Source organism: Gorilla gorilla, chromosome 4, assembly GCF_029281585.2.
Source record: "Gorilla gorilla gorilla isolate KB3781 chromosome 4, NHGRI_mGorGor1-v2.1_pri, whole genome shotgun sequence".
NCBI classification, from domain to species: Eukaryota; Metazoa; Chordata; class Mammalia; order Primates; family Hominidae; genus Gorilla; species Gorilla gorilla.
The window spans coordinates 182,415,793-182,430,245 of NC_073228.2; the positions used below are offsets into that span (position 1 = coordinate 182,415,793).

The window sequence follows — 14,453 nt, forward strand, 5'->3', positions numbered from 1 at the left end:
TGACGGCATGGAACCAGCCATCGTGCTGTGAATGCTCGTTCATGTATGTGTGCACACATACACAAGGCACACATATATCCACATGTACAGCATACATTCACAGCTGCATGCACACACACACCCGCACCTATACACGCATACACCCATGCACACATTCATGCACTCACTTGCACTCACACATGTGCACATACACACACACATACGCACTCACACCCTCCCTTTCACATTATCACACTCCATGCACGCACACGCGCTCTCACACGCACTTGCGCACACACGCGGGTTCGCACCCATGCACGCACACAGCAGGGTCTCCCTGGGACCCTTCATCCTTGGATCTCATTAGCATTAGGCCCCACTGATGTACATTCCCTCTCCATCCCTCCTCCAGTAACCCCTGATCCAGTGCATGCCTCCCACACACAACAACAAAAGCTCCGCCACCTGGAGCCTGGCGTAAGGGTGAAAGGGTAAAGATTCTAGAGCCATCTCAAGTTCCCGGGGATTTGATTAACCTTCGCTGGAAACAATCTCATTAGGAAATAGCCTTCCTCACTAAGAGTGTGAGCCAAATGTCAGGATCTCAATATTACCCAGGCCAGGCCAAGTTATATTTAAAATGTTAAAGGCCAAGGCTTTACAAACATGAGTGGCTCCTATTCCCTCATGAACAGAATCAGATGTAGAGTAATGAGGACATCAGAGCACAGTTGTTTCTGGAGCTCTGGCAACTTCTACATTTTTTTTTTTTTTTTTTTGAGACGGAGTCTTGCTCTGTCGCCCAGGCTGGAGTGCAGTGGCATGATCCCGGCTCACTGCAAGCTCCGCCTCCCAGGTTCATGCCATTCTCCTGCCTCAGCCTCCCAAGTAGCTGGGACTACAGGCACCTGCCACCATGCCCAGCTTTTTTTTTTTTTTTTGTATTTTTAGTAGAGACGGGGTTTCACCGTGTTAGCCAGGAGGGTCTCGATCTCCTGACCTCGTGATCTGCCCGCCTCAGCCTCCCAAAGTGCTGGGATTACAGGCGTGAGCCACCACGCCCAGCCAACTTCTACATTCTTATCTCTGGAAACACTGTCATTAGGCCAAGGGTGATCAAGACCATAGTGGCCAGAACACGCCAGCTGACTGTAATTAATTCATCAGCAAAGTGCTGATGAGACTAGATGTTCTGATGCCTTCTAATGATGATGATGATGATAAGGGGTGGGGGCAGGGACCACCGTACCCATCCCCATTTGGATAATTCTCAGGCACTGGGAGGGTACCTGATGTGTCTCTCCTAACTGGCTCCCGCCTCTGCTCATGGGATTCCTGTCTACCATCCAGCCAGGGCTACAGGAAAAAAGTGACCACCTCCAGGGGCCCCAGGAAGCACTCTTTATTATGATGAGGTGAGGAGAACCCTGGAAGACAGGTGGCCACCAGCCCCAAGGGACAGCTAGGGACAAGCAGGACTCTCCTCCTGCCAATGGGCTCCGGAGAAAGGTGGCAGGAAATCCAAATGCCACGCAGCCCCCCAGTCACAGGTTCTGCACCCACCCGTCATGAACTTATCCACACATCTCCCCTGTGTGTTCAGCCTTCACCTCACTTCATCTCTGATATGGTTTGGCTGTCCCCACCCAAATCTCATCTTGAACTGTAATGTGTCATAGGAGGTCACTGAATCATGGGAGCAGGTTTTTCCCGTGCTGTTCTCTCGATAGTGAATAAGTCTCACGAGATCTGATGGTTTTATAAAGGACAGTTCTCCTGCACATGCTCTCTTGCCTGCCGCCATGGAAGACATCCGTTTGCTCCTCCTTCACCTTATTCCATGATTGTGAGGCCTCCCCAGCCATGTGAAACTCTGAGTCCATTCAACCTCTTTTTCTTTATAAATTACCCAGTGTCACGTATTTCTTCATAGCAGTATGAAAATGGACGAACACAATCTCACTCCTGAGTCTGAAGAACGTGTGTAAAACAGAACTCTAAGTGACCCTCAGTTTTCCTCCTTTTGCTGGGAAATGCCACAACTACAGAGATAAGATCAATGCGCAGCACAATGGCTGCAGTTGACAATGCCGTACTGTGCAAGTGCTGGAACTTTGCTGAGAGTCGATTTCAGGCACTCTCATTGCTAAACACAAAAAGGTAACTGTGTGAGGAGATGCAAATGCGAATTTGCCTGACTGCAGTCCTCATTTCACTATGTGCATACACAGCAAAATACGACGTTGTGCGCCTTACGATATACGCAATTGTTACTAAAAAATAATCTTAAAAATAGAAATAGATTTTTAAAAGAAATGAGATCACACGCTGCCAGTGGGATTTTTCTCAGCCCTCACTCTAGAGAGAAAGGCTCTGGTCCTTGGTGTCCCTCCCTCCTTAACAGCTTCACCTTCCGCTTCTGGCACCTCCCACATCCTCCTCTTAGAGAGGGGACATCAACAAAAGCAGAGAATTCTGGAGACGCCCCGAGCTCGGTAGAAGGCAGCCACGGCTCTGCATCTGATCCCAAGGAGCCTTCCTGGTGCTGCCTATCCCTTGTTCTGGGCATGGCATCTTGGTACCTACCCCATCCTGTCAACCAGGTCCCAGAGCATGTTGGGCACGGGCACCAGGGGGAGCCATCGTACAAGACCACGGCCATTCCTGTGGCCAGAACGGACACCATCCAGCCGACCAGTTCCACATCATCCAGTTCCACATCATCCAGCCGACCTGCAAAGACAGGAGGGGTGTGGCTTCAGCAGGCACCAGGCAGCTCCCCACCGCAGCTGCCCCTCAGCTTCCTGTGTCCCTGGAAAACCACCTAAGATGCAGCCACAGGTTGGTGCTAACTGCCCATTTGAAACTCATGACACTTTGGCCCAGCAACTCCACATCTAAGAATGGATCGCACAGACATATTCATACATGTGCATGAAGACATGTCACAGAACGTCTGTTGCTCACTTGCTGGTGACAGAGACAAAGCAATGTAGGTGTTATCGACACAAGAAAAGCCACAGGAGGTGCACACATGCTACTCACACCACTACGCAGTTAATGAACTCACAAGAGACGTTCAGAACAGCGCCTGGCCCCAGCAGGATGAGGGAAGCAATTAAGCAGCCATGAAACAGCATGAGGTCTGGGCTGACACGGAACCGCCTCCAAAGGACGAGGTCTGGGCTGACACGGAACCGCCTCCAAAGAATGAGATCTGGGCTGACACGGAACCGCCTCCAAAGAATGAGATCTGGGCTGACATGGAACCGTCTCCAAGACATTGTTCATACAAAGCAAGCACGCAGCATAACCCTGTCAGTCCAGAGGAAAGGACGGATATGTAAACACACACGCTCACACACACATGCCCATATATATGCACAGACACACATACACGCACACATGCACTCACACACACACGTGCACACGCACGCACTCACATGTGCACATACACACACACACCTACGGGGCAACAATCCACACTGAGGCAACGAAAATGATTGGTATGGCTGCCTCTGGGCCCTGGGAGACACCCAGCCTTTCCCCACACATCCTACTGGGGCTGCTTGAAATTTCTGCCATATCCAAGAAGATTTAAATTTTTTTATTTTAATTGAAAACTATTATTAATTTCAAAAACGTTAAGGCAAGAAGGTGCAGATACACTCACAGCACCCTCATCTAGACAGGGAGACTCCATGGGTGGTCCTGGAGCGAAACAACTACCACGACAGAGTGAGGGGGAAGTTCCAGCAGGAATCTTGGCCCTGGAAGGCAACAGGGAGCACCCCAACACCACCATGGAGGCAAGGAGGTCACAGGGGATGTGCCCAGCCTGGGAGGACTGGAGCGGACGTGGCTGGGTGTCCTGGGCCTCGCCCCACATCCCCAAGGTCAGAATCTCAGAGGGCGGGGAGCGGTGGCCATGTGACAACCCCAAGTGGTTCTCACTCAGCCCTGGGTCAGAACCCCTGGACAAGAGCTCGCAGGACTCAGGATGAAACAGAGCGCCAGGCCAGCAGGTCACCTATGGCATGAGAGACGTGGTTTAGCCTACGTCAGGAACCTGCCTCCCGCCTGCCGCAGCCTAGGGCTGTCCCCAATTCACGTAGGCGACAGTGACCCAAAACCAACATCCCTGGGAAGCCCCACCCACACCTACTTCCCATTCACAGAGGCAGAGGGCACAAGGACACAGGCAAAGGTCTCTAGTCAAACTGCTTTCTTCTTTTTTCCTGAGACAGGGTCTCACTCTGTCACCCAGGCTGGAGTGCAGTGGCACAATCACAGCTCACCGCAGCCTCAACCTCCTAACCTCAAGTGATTCTCCTGCCACAGACTCCCACATACTGGGGACCACAGGTGTGAGCCACCACGCCCAGCTAATGTTCTTATTTTTTGTAGATGAGGTCGCTCTTTGTTGTCCAGGCTAGTCTTGAAGTCCCGGCCTCAAGGGATCCTCCTGCCTCAGCCTCACAAACTGCTGGGATTACAGGCATGAGCCACCATACCTGGCCATGGAGCTGTTTTCTGAACAGGTCTCAATGTACCCACATTCAGTTTCTTTTATTAAGGAACTATTCACCAAAGGGGAAACCAGTGCCTGGAAGCCCCGAGCAGCACAGCATTCCTGGCCACCTCACTGTCCAACGAAGCTGCTGAAAGCTGAGTCAAGGCATTGTGGCTCACACCTGTAATCCCACCATTTTGGGAAGCCAAGGTGGGAAGATCACTTGAGCTCAGGAGGTTGAGACCAGCCTGGGTAACACAGTGAGACCTTGTGTCTACGGAAAAGAAATTTTATTTCTTTTAGAATGGAGTCTCACTCTGTCACCCAGGCTGGCATGCAGTGGCACGATCTCGGCTCACTGCAACCTCTGCCTCTTGGGTTCAAGCGATCCACCCACTCCAGCCTCCCAAGTAGCTGGGATTACAGGCGCCCACCACCATGCCCGGCTTTTTTTGTATTTTTAGTAGAGAAAGGGTTTCATCGTGTTGGCTAGGCTGGTCTCAAACTCCCAACCTCAAGTGATCCACCTGCCTCGTCCTCCCAAAGTGTTGGGATTACACAGGCATGAGCCACCATGTCTGGCCTCTAGAAAAAAATTTTTTTTTAAATTAGGCAGGCGTGGTGGAGTGCACCTGTGGTTTCAGCTACTCCTGGAGGCTGAGGCGGGAGGATTATTTGAGCCCAGGAGGTCGAGGCTGCAGTGAGCCATGATCACCACTGCACTCCAGCCTGAGCAACAGAGTGAGACTCTATCAAAAGAAAAGATGAAAGGTAAAGGGAAAAAGGAGGGAGAAAGCAAAGGGAAAACAGGAAAGGAAGGGAGAGGAAAGGAGGGAGGGAGGGAGGGAAGGGGGGAGGGAGGACAGGTGGGTCACAGTACAGGCTGGGCCCAGGGCTGCAGGATGTGAAACTGCCAGCGAGGCTGCTGTTAGAATCCAGGTGGGGTCAAGCTGCTCCAAAGAAAAATCTAACTGCCTGATTCTTAGTGGGCAGGATCCTTCCAGTAAAAATGAAATGCCTCTGAGAAAACTGCTCCAAATTTTTGAGTTCTTTCCATTGTATCTTTCCTCTCAATACAAGACCCTGACATTTTAAATTGCCATGTCCCAGGGAGGCAGCCGAATCCTGCGTCCTCGTAGCTGCTGGGAGCTTTCTGCAGCTCCATAAGGACGCTGCACTGATGCTGCTGCCCAGGCTTCCTGCTCTGAAACATCTGAGAAAGGACCCGGCACACAAGGGCTCACTGGTGGGGGTGCGGCTGGCACCAGTATTCTACGTTAGGGATTGGGGATGGGGTGGGTTGTAGAGCAAATCCCTGCAGCTGAAAGAAACCTGAATCATTTGTCCCAAGAACCATGTTAATTCACAGTTGGTCACAGAGAGCCGGGAGTGGCCTCTCCACAGTCACACGTCAAAAACACACCTAAGGTCCCCCCCTCCTGAGTCTGCGTGTGATCCCAGGGGTCTGTCCCCTTCACCGGTGTCTGTGGGAGGTCCCAGGGGTCTGTCCTCTTCACCGGTGTCTGAGTGAGGTCCCAGGGGTCTGTCCCCCTCCTGCATCTGTGTGCGGTCCCAGGGGTCTGTCCCCCTCCTGCATCTGTGTGAGGTCCCGGGGAGTCTCTCACAAGGGGCACAGAAGGGCCCTGGGCATTGACCTCACAGGTCAGGCACGTGCCTGTGGCATTCCACTTGGCGTAAAAACTCAGCACAGAAGCACCGCCCAGGACCTGCACCTAGATCATTCTGGAAGCTCTTGATGTTTTGAGTTCCCCTCTGGGGTAAAACACACTTCCTTTAACTTGTCCTAACCTTTTGTCTTTCAGTGCTCAACAAGGGCAGGAAGCCCTCTAACACCTGAAGTTGGAGTTGTGGTTTCACGGTGTGGACTCCATGCTGCTGAGGCAGGGTGGGCGGAGGAGCGGGGCCATCTTGACACTGTGCCCTGGGGAAGCCCTCACTGAGGTGCAGCACAGGAAGCACCCCGGGGAAGCCCTTACCATGGTGTAGCACGGGCCGGCGCCCAGGGGAAGCCCTTACTGTGTGTAGCCTGGGCAAGCACCCTGGGGAAGCTCTTACAGTGTGTAACACGGGTCAGCATCCTGGGGAAGCCCTCACCGTGTGTAGCACAGGCCAGCACCCCAGGAAAGTCCTTACCATGTGTAGCCCGGGAAAGTATCCCAGGGAAGCCCTTACCGGGTGTCATGGGCCGGTGCCCGGGGAAGCCCTCACTGTTTATAGCACAGGGCAGCAACCCGGGGAAGCCTTCACTGGATGTAGCACAGGCTGGTGCCTGGGGAAGCCTTTACCGTGATGTAGCACAGGAGGATGTCACCGCTGGTCATGTTGCTGTGCAGCAGGTGCTCCGTCCGATGCTGGATGAGGGTGCCCTGCGGGGGAGACAGGTGACAGCGGGTGCTATTAGGCATACAGTACTAGGGTACCTGGCCCACGTGCCACTCAGATGCTGCCAGAAGCAGCCCCAGCAGATCCCCAATTTCTTTCCTGGTAGAAGCAGACTTTGGAGGCTCCCCCTTCTCCCTGGTGATGAGCCATGCCCCCACGTCCCTCTGCCACCCGAAAGCTGAGCGTGGCTTGTAGCCTGGAGAGAAAAACCCTGACACTCCTGCCTGCCTTTCAGTTCTCGGTACCCTGGCCATCAAGGGCACCATGGAGGCCCACCAGCTTCGGGCAGAAGAGAAGTGACCCTTATTGAGAAGAGAGTCAAAGAACAAAAGACCAGGGCCTGACTGTTCCAGGACGGGTGCTAGCCCAGCCTCAGATCAGGGGGTTGAGCCAACTGAGAGAAACGGGGAAATGAGCTATGGGGAGAGCAGAAGTGTAGGGAAAAGAAAGAGAGATCAGACTGTTACTGTGTCTATGTAGAAAGAAGTAGACATAAGAGACTCCATTTTGTTCTGTACTAAGAAAAATTCTTATGCCTTGAGAGGCTGTTAATCTGTAACCCTAGCCCCAACCCTGTGCTCACAGAGACATGTGCTGTGTTGACTCAAGGTTTAATGGATTTAGGGCTATGCAGGATGTGCTTTGTTAAACAAACGCTTGAAGGCAGCATGCTTGTTAAAAGCCATCACCACTCCCTAATCTCAAGTACCCAGAGACACAAAACACTGTGGAAGGCCGCAGGGACCTCTGCCTAGGAAAGCCAGGTATTGTCCAAGTTTTCTCCCCATGTGACAGTCTGAAATATGGCCTCGTGGGAAGAGAAAGACCTGATCGTCCCCCAGCCCAACACCCGTAAAGGGTCTGTGCTGAGGAGGACTGGTAAAAGAGGAAGGCATACCTCTTGCAGTTGAGATAAGAAGAAGGCATCTGTCTCCTGCTCATCCCTGGGTAATGGAATGTCTCCGTGTAAAACCCGGTTGTATGCTCCATCTGCTGAGATAGGAGAAAACCGCCTTAAGGCTGGAGGTGAGACACGCTGATGGCAATACTGCTCTTTAATGCACCAGATATTTTTATGTATGTGCACACCAAAGCACAGCACATTTTCTAACCTTGTTTATGACACAGAGACATTTGTTCACGTTTTCCTGCTGACCCTGTCCCCACTATTACCTTATTGTCCTGCCACATCCCCCTCTCCGAGATGGTAGAAATAATGATCAATAAATACTGAGGGAACTCAGAGACTGGTGCTGGCGCAGGTCCTCCGTATGCTGAGCGCCGGTCCCCTGGGCCCACTTTTCTTTCTCTATACTTCGTATCTGTGTCTTTCTTTTCTCAAGTCTCTCCTTCCACCTGACGAGAAACACCCACAGGTGTGGAGGGGCAGGCCACCCCTTCACTGAAGAGCTGGCCCAGAGGAGAGCCTGGAGCAGCATGAGGGCAAGAGCCACGGCGTGGACCAAGCGTCCTGACTCCCTGAGACCGGCCCAGAAGGAGTCCCAGTGCAAGGTAAGAATTCAACCCGAGTCAGAAAGAAGCTCTTTTATCAAGCCCAGGGGTAGAGGAGGATCAGAGAAAGTAAGATGTGATAGCGGTTATTAGAAAAGCACCACTTTCGGCCGGGTGCAGTGGCTCACGACTGTAATCCCAGCGCTTTAGGAGGCTGAGGCGGGTGGATCACAAGGTCAGAAGTTCGAGACCAGCCTGGCCAACCCACTGAAACCCCGTCTCTACTAAAAATACAAAAAAAAAAAAAAATTAGCCAGGGGTGCTGGCGGGCCCCTATAATCCCAGCTACTCGGGAGGCTGAGGCAGGAGATCGCTTGAACCCGGGAGGCAGAGGTTGCAGTGAGCCAAGATCACACCACTGCACTCCAGCCTGGGTGACAGAACAAGACTCCGTCTCAAAAAAAAGAAAAGCAAAGCACCACATTGACCCAGGTATTTTATTTCTGAAGGTGGCCCAGTGAAATCATGAAAACGAAAGACACTGACATCGTGTCCCCCCAACAGATGCAAGGAGAAGGACGCATCATTTCCAAGGTGCTCCTACCAAAGCTGCGTCATCTGGACCTAACCACGACGAGGTATCAGACAGACCCAAAGAGAGCCAGTCATTCTGCCAAACCAGGAGGCTGAGCTCTTCAAAAATGTCAGTGTCATGAAAGACAAAGAAAGCCCAAGGAACTGCTACAGATCCAAGGACATGAAGGAGACCTGACAACTGAGGAGGCCTGAGTTGCTAGGACACTACTGGGAGGGAAACTGGTGACCTGTGAGTATGGACTGCAGATTAGGTGACGGCATTGCACCAACGTCAACCTTTCTGAATTTATTGTTATTTTTTAAGACGGAGTCTGGCTCTGTCGCCCAGGCTGGAGTGCAGTGGTGCAATCTCTGCTCACTGCAAGCTCCGCCTCCTGGGTTCACACCATTCTCCTGCCTCAGCCTCCCGAGTAGCTGGGACTACAAGTGCCCGCCACCACGCCCGGCTAATTTTTTGTATTTTTAGTAGAGACGGGATTTCACCATGTTAGCCAGGATGGTCTCGATCTCCTGACCTCGTGATTCGCCCACCTCAGCCTCCCAAAGTGCTGGGACTACAGGCGTGAGCCACCGCGCCCGGCCAACCTTCCTGAATTTCATGAGCATGCTACACACTCTTCTGTAAGAGAATGTTCTTGTTCTTGGGAGACACGTGCTGAAATATTAAAGAGTGAAAGATCGTTATGGCTCCAACATACTCTCAACTGTTTCAGCAAAAAGCAAAATAACAACATGTGTATATTATGCCATTTTGTAAAGGGACTTGAGTGTTCCTGGATTTTGGTATCCACAGGGGGTCTTGGAACCGATCCCCCCAGGATAAAGAGGGATAACTGTATTCTGAGAAATACACTTTGTAAAGCAAAAAAAAAAAAAAAAAAAAAGTGTATATACGCAGAGAGAAAGAGAGAAAAAGGCAAAAGAGGCTTTTAGAACATTTTAAAAATGGATGTTGACATCGGGCACAGTGGCTCATGCCTGTAATTCCAGCACTCAGGAGGCCGAGGTGAGAGGATCACTTGAGCCCAAGAGTTCATGACCAGCCTGGGCAACATAGCAAGACCCTGTCTCTACAAAAACAAAAAAGTAGCATGTGCCTGTGGTCCAAGTTACTTGAAAGACTGAGGTGGGAGAATCGCTTGTGCTCAGGAGGTAGAGGTTGCAGTAAGCCATGATCACGCCACTGTACTCCAGCCTGGGCAACAAAGTGAGAACCTATCTCAAAAAAAAAAAAAAAAAAAAGACATTGAAAATGTTAAAAGGATAATGTGAACAATGGAAAAATCCGGCTGAAGGGTACCGTGGAGCTTATTATTCAGGCAACTTTTCTATAGGTTCCCTGGGTGTTTTTTCTTTCAAAAATAAAAGGTTTGGTTGGCCACGGTGGCTCACGCTGTAATCCCAGCACTTTGGGAGGCCAAGGCAGGCAGATCACATGAGCCCAGGGGTTTGAGACCAGCCTGGGTAACATGGCAAAACCCTATCTCTACGAAAAAAAAAAAAAAAAAAAAAGCCAAAACAAACAAAAAAACTAGTAGGGCATAGTGGCACATGCCTATAGTCCCAGCTACGTGGGAGACTGCGGTGGGAGGATTGCTTAAGCCCAGGAGGTGAAGGCTGCAGTGAGCCAAGATCGCACCACTGCACTCCAGCCTGGGTGACACGGCAAGACTCCATGTCAAAATAAATAAATAAATAAAAGGTTAAAAGTCACTAACCTATATGTATAAATTCTATTGCATGGTAGTGATGTATTATTTCAGGTGCTTTAATAAAGTTAGACTTTTGGTGAAATAAGAAGAATTAAAAGCCTGTGTCATGGGCTGAACTGTGTGACCCCAAAATTCGTATGTTGAAGCCCTAATCCCAAGTATCTCAGAATGCGACTAAATAGGCCTTTAAAAGGTGACTGAGTTTAGAGGAGGCTGTCAGAGCAGGCCTAGCTCCGGTATGACTAGGGTCCTTAGGAGAAGCAGCTTGGACACACACAGACACACCAGGGCTGTCGCACGTGGACACAGCAAGAAGGCGGCTGTCCACAAGCCGAGGAGAGGCCTCGGATGAGAACAACTGTGAGGCACGTTGGTGTTGAAGCCACACAGGCTGTGGTATTTTGTTGTGGCAGCCCTAACACACACACAGCACAGGTAGGCTCCTTCTCCGTTAATTGGACTCTATAACCTAACCAGTGGCTTTCACATTTTTTACCACAACCCACGGTCAGACGTAAGTTTTACAATGCCCTCAGCATGTGCACACATCCATGTATACTCCGTGTAATGACAGCTTCATAAAAAAACACCCATACCTCTTATCAGCCTATTCTATGCTAATATTTTAATTTTTTGAGACAGGGTCTGGCATTTGTTGCCAGCTGGAGTGCAGTGGCATGATCTCGGCTCACTGCAACCTCTGCCTCCTGGGTTCAAGCAATTGTCCCACCTCAGCCTCCCAAGTACCTGGGACTACAGGTGTGTGGCACCACGTCCAGCTATTTTTTGTATTTTTTAGTAGAAATGGGGTTTGGCCATGTTGGCCAGGCTGGTCTCAAACTCCTGGGCTCAAAGCAATCTGCCTACCTCGGTCTCCCAAAGTGCTGGGGTAATAGGCATGAGCCATTGCACCTGGCACTGTGCTAATATTATCTATTCTTGTCTATTCTGAGTCATTCTTTGGGAGGGTCCACCTATTGAGTTCACAATCCCCCAGGTGGTCCAGACCTGCAGGGTGAATGTAGCTGGTTCAGCCAGCCCACCCCCCACCCCCAAGACACGGTGCACTGTACAGTGATCTCCACGCCTGTCACCATGGTGGCAGGTGCCATCCCAGCCTGTGGAGGGCAGCTCTCCACTGCCCTGGGCCCAGTGCCGGATCTCTGCACAGCACCCCACTTGGAGAGAAGCTGCATGCTGGACTCTCCAAGGATGGGGTGCAGTTTGACAACTCCAACACTGCCATCATCAGCTGGGAGGCCCTGTTGAAGCAAACAGAAAACAGGAGGCCCCTGCAGAGCCTTCCCTGAGAGACCTACCCCAGCAGAATGCACCATGCAGTTGGGTGCGCCCATGGTGCCCAATGAGAACATAATGAACAGTGGGTGGCTGAAGGGCAGGGCAGCTGCTCGAACTCCAGTTGTGGGGCCTGCTCGCTAGTGCAGGTGGCAAGAAAGTCATCCAGAAACACTGTGGGCCGAAACGCAGGGAAACACGCCATGAACATCCCAGAATGCTGGACCGGACCCACTGATTCCACCTGTGCACTTCCCTCTGCTTCTACCCCAAAAAAGCCAGGATTTCAGGGGGACAGTGGCCTGATGTGGAAACTTTCTGGGACCAGGGGAGGAAGTCAGATCTCAGAGGTTCAAGCTAATTGAAGGAAAACTCATTGAACGAAAGAAGGTTTCAAGTTCCTTAATCAGCACTGCTAACAGGGCCAAGGGCTGTCTTTTAAAGAATCTTCTAAGTGTTTTCATAACCACCGTGGAGGAGGATTACTTACGATTAATAAGCCGTGTGTACAAACACTGCAGAAGGGGGCTTTGGAAATGGCCTTGAAGTCTTCTGAGCCTGTTTTATTCGTTTACTATCGATCACCTAATTAGCAAATGCTTTGTTTCCAATGATTACCCATAAAAAACGCACTTGCCAAGTGGGTCTTCTGAATTAAGATGCTTCCCCCACGGGGAGAAGGGAGAGGAGGAGGTGCTAGGTTAATAAGCCCATCCTACAGACCTGGGGCCACTTTTCTAAACCACAGCTCAATGACGGAGAACTGCTAGGCAAATATCATGTGTTACCACTAACTTACTAGATCCTGAGGTTTACAATAGCAAGATACAAGTATCTGTCCAAGAACAAATAAAATTAATTCCAGCTATTGACTGTCTCCCAGGAAGTGTGCCCAGGCTTACTCCCAAAGCTGGCAGGCAGCATTGCTACAGGTGGCCAGGAACCACCGAAGGGGCGACAGGTTTGTTTTCTGTGCTAGAAACAGCTGCAGAAGCCACAAGCCATCTTGGGAAAAGGTGGTTTTCTATGTTGAGATCAGCAGCAACATCCATCTCAGAACTCTAGCCCTATGAGCAATCGACAAGCAGAACTTTCAGGGAAGGCGGTGGGAATTGGTGAAACGCAGGCTGCAGCCATTTGCTAGGGATAATTACTCTGAAATACAAATGCCATGCATGCTAAAATGAAGAATTTTGCTGTCTTGCATGAGAAGGCGTCCTTAAAGATAAGGGTTTCTGTAGGGTCCAGCCCCACAGGGTCAGTAGGTTTTCTCCCCATGTGCAGAGACAAGAGATTGTAGAAATAAAGACACAAAACAAAGAGATAAAAGAAAAGACAGCTGGGCCCGGGGGACGACTACCACCAAGATGCGGAGACCAGTAGTGGCCCCGAATGCCAGGCTGCACTGTTATTTACTGGATACAAGGCAAAAGGGGCAGGGTAAGGAGTGTGAGTCATCTCCAATGATTGACAAGGTCACGTGAGTCACGTGTCCACTGGACAGGGGCCCTTCCCTGCCTGGCTGTTGAGGCAGAGAGAGGGAGAGAGGACAGCTTATGCCATTATTACTGCATATCACAGACTTTTAGTACTTTCACTCATTTTGCTCCTGTTATCTAAAAGGCAGAGCCAGGTGCACAGGATGGAACATGAAGGCGGACTAGGAGCGTGACCACTGAAGCACAGCATCGCAGGGAAACGGTTAGGCCTCCGGATAACTGCGGGCAGGCCTGACTCATGTCAGGCCTTCCACAAGAGGTGGAGGAGCAGAGTCTTCTCTAAACTCCCCTGGGGAAAGAGAGACTCCCTTTCCCGGTCTGCTAAGTAGCAGGTGTTTTTCCTTGGCACTGATGCTACCACTAGACCACAGTCCGCTTGGCAACGGGCGTCTTCCCAGACGCTGGAGTTACCGCTAGACCAAGGAGCCCTCTGGTGGCCCGGTCCGGGCATAACAGAAGGCTCGCACTCTTGTCTTCTGGTCACTTCTCACTATATCCCTTCAGCTCCTATCTCTGTATGGCCTGGCTTTTCCTAGGTTATGATTATAGAGCGACGATTATAATAATATTGGAATAAAGAGCAATTGCTACAAACTACTGATGAATGATATTCATATATAATCACATCTATGATCTAGATCTAGTATAAGTCTTGTTGTTTTATATATTTTATTATACTGGAACAACTTGTGCCCTCGGCCTCTTGCTTTGGCTCCTGGATGGCTTGCCGCCCACAGGTTTCTCCTGGGTAAGACAATGGTGGTTTAAAAGGGCATCCGAAATAATTCAACTCTAAGCAAGAAACAAACAAAGCCGTCTGTTCCAGTGTGTCAGGAAAACTATTCACTGTGGAACTTCATAGCCAATGAAAACCCCATCCCACCTCCACCTCCTGTAAGAACCCTATTACAACGTGCCCAATCTAATCAGATACTTCACACAGAGAAAAGCCTTTTCTTTCAAATGGCCCATAAATCACAGTACATAACGATTATCTTTGTC

The 14,453-nt window shown here is 50.7% G+C and overlaps 1 pseudogene; it reads right to left on the reverse strand.

The window, feature by feature from the left end:
- LOC101139555 (acetoacetyl-CoA synthetase-like) overlaps positions 1–12,157 on the reverse strand; it is a 30,741-nt pseudogene extending 18,584 nt beyond the window's left edge.
- Between the last annotated feature and the right edge of the window lie 2,296 nt (positions 12,158–14,453).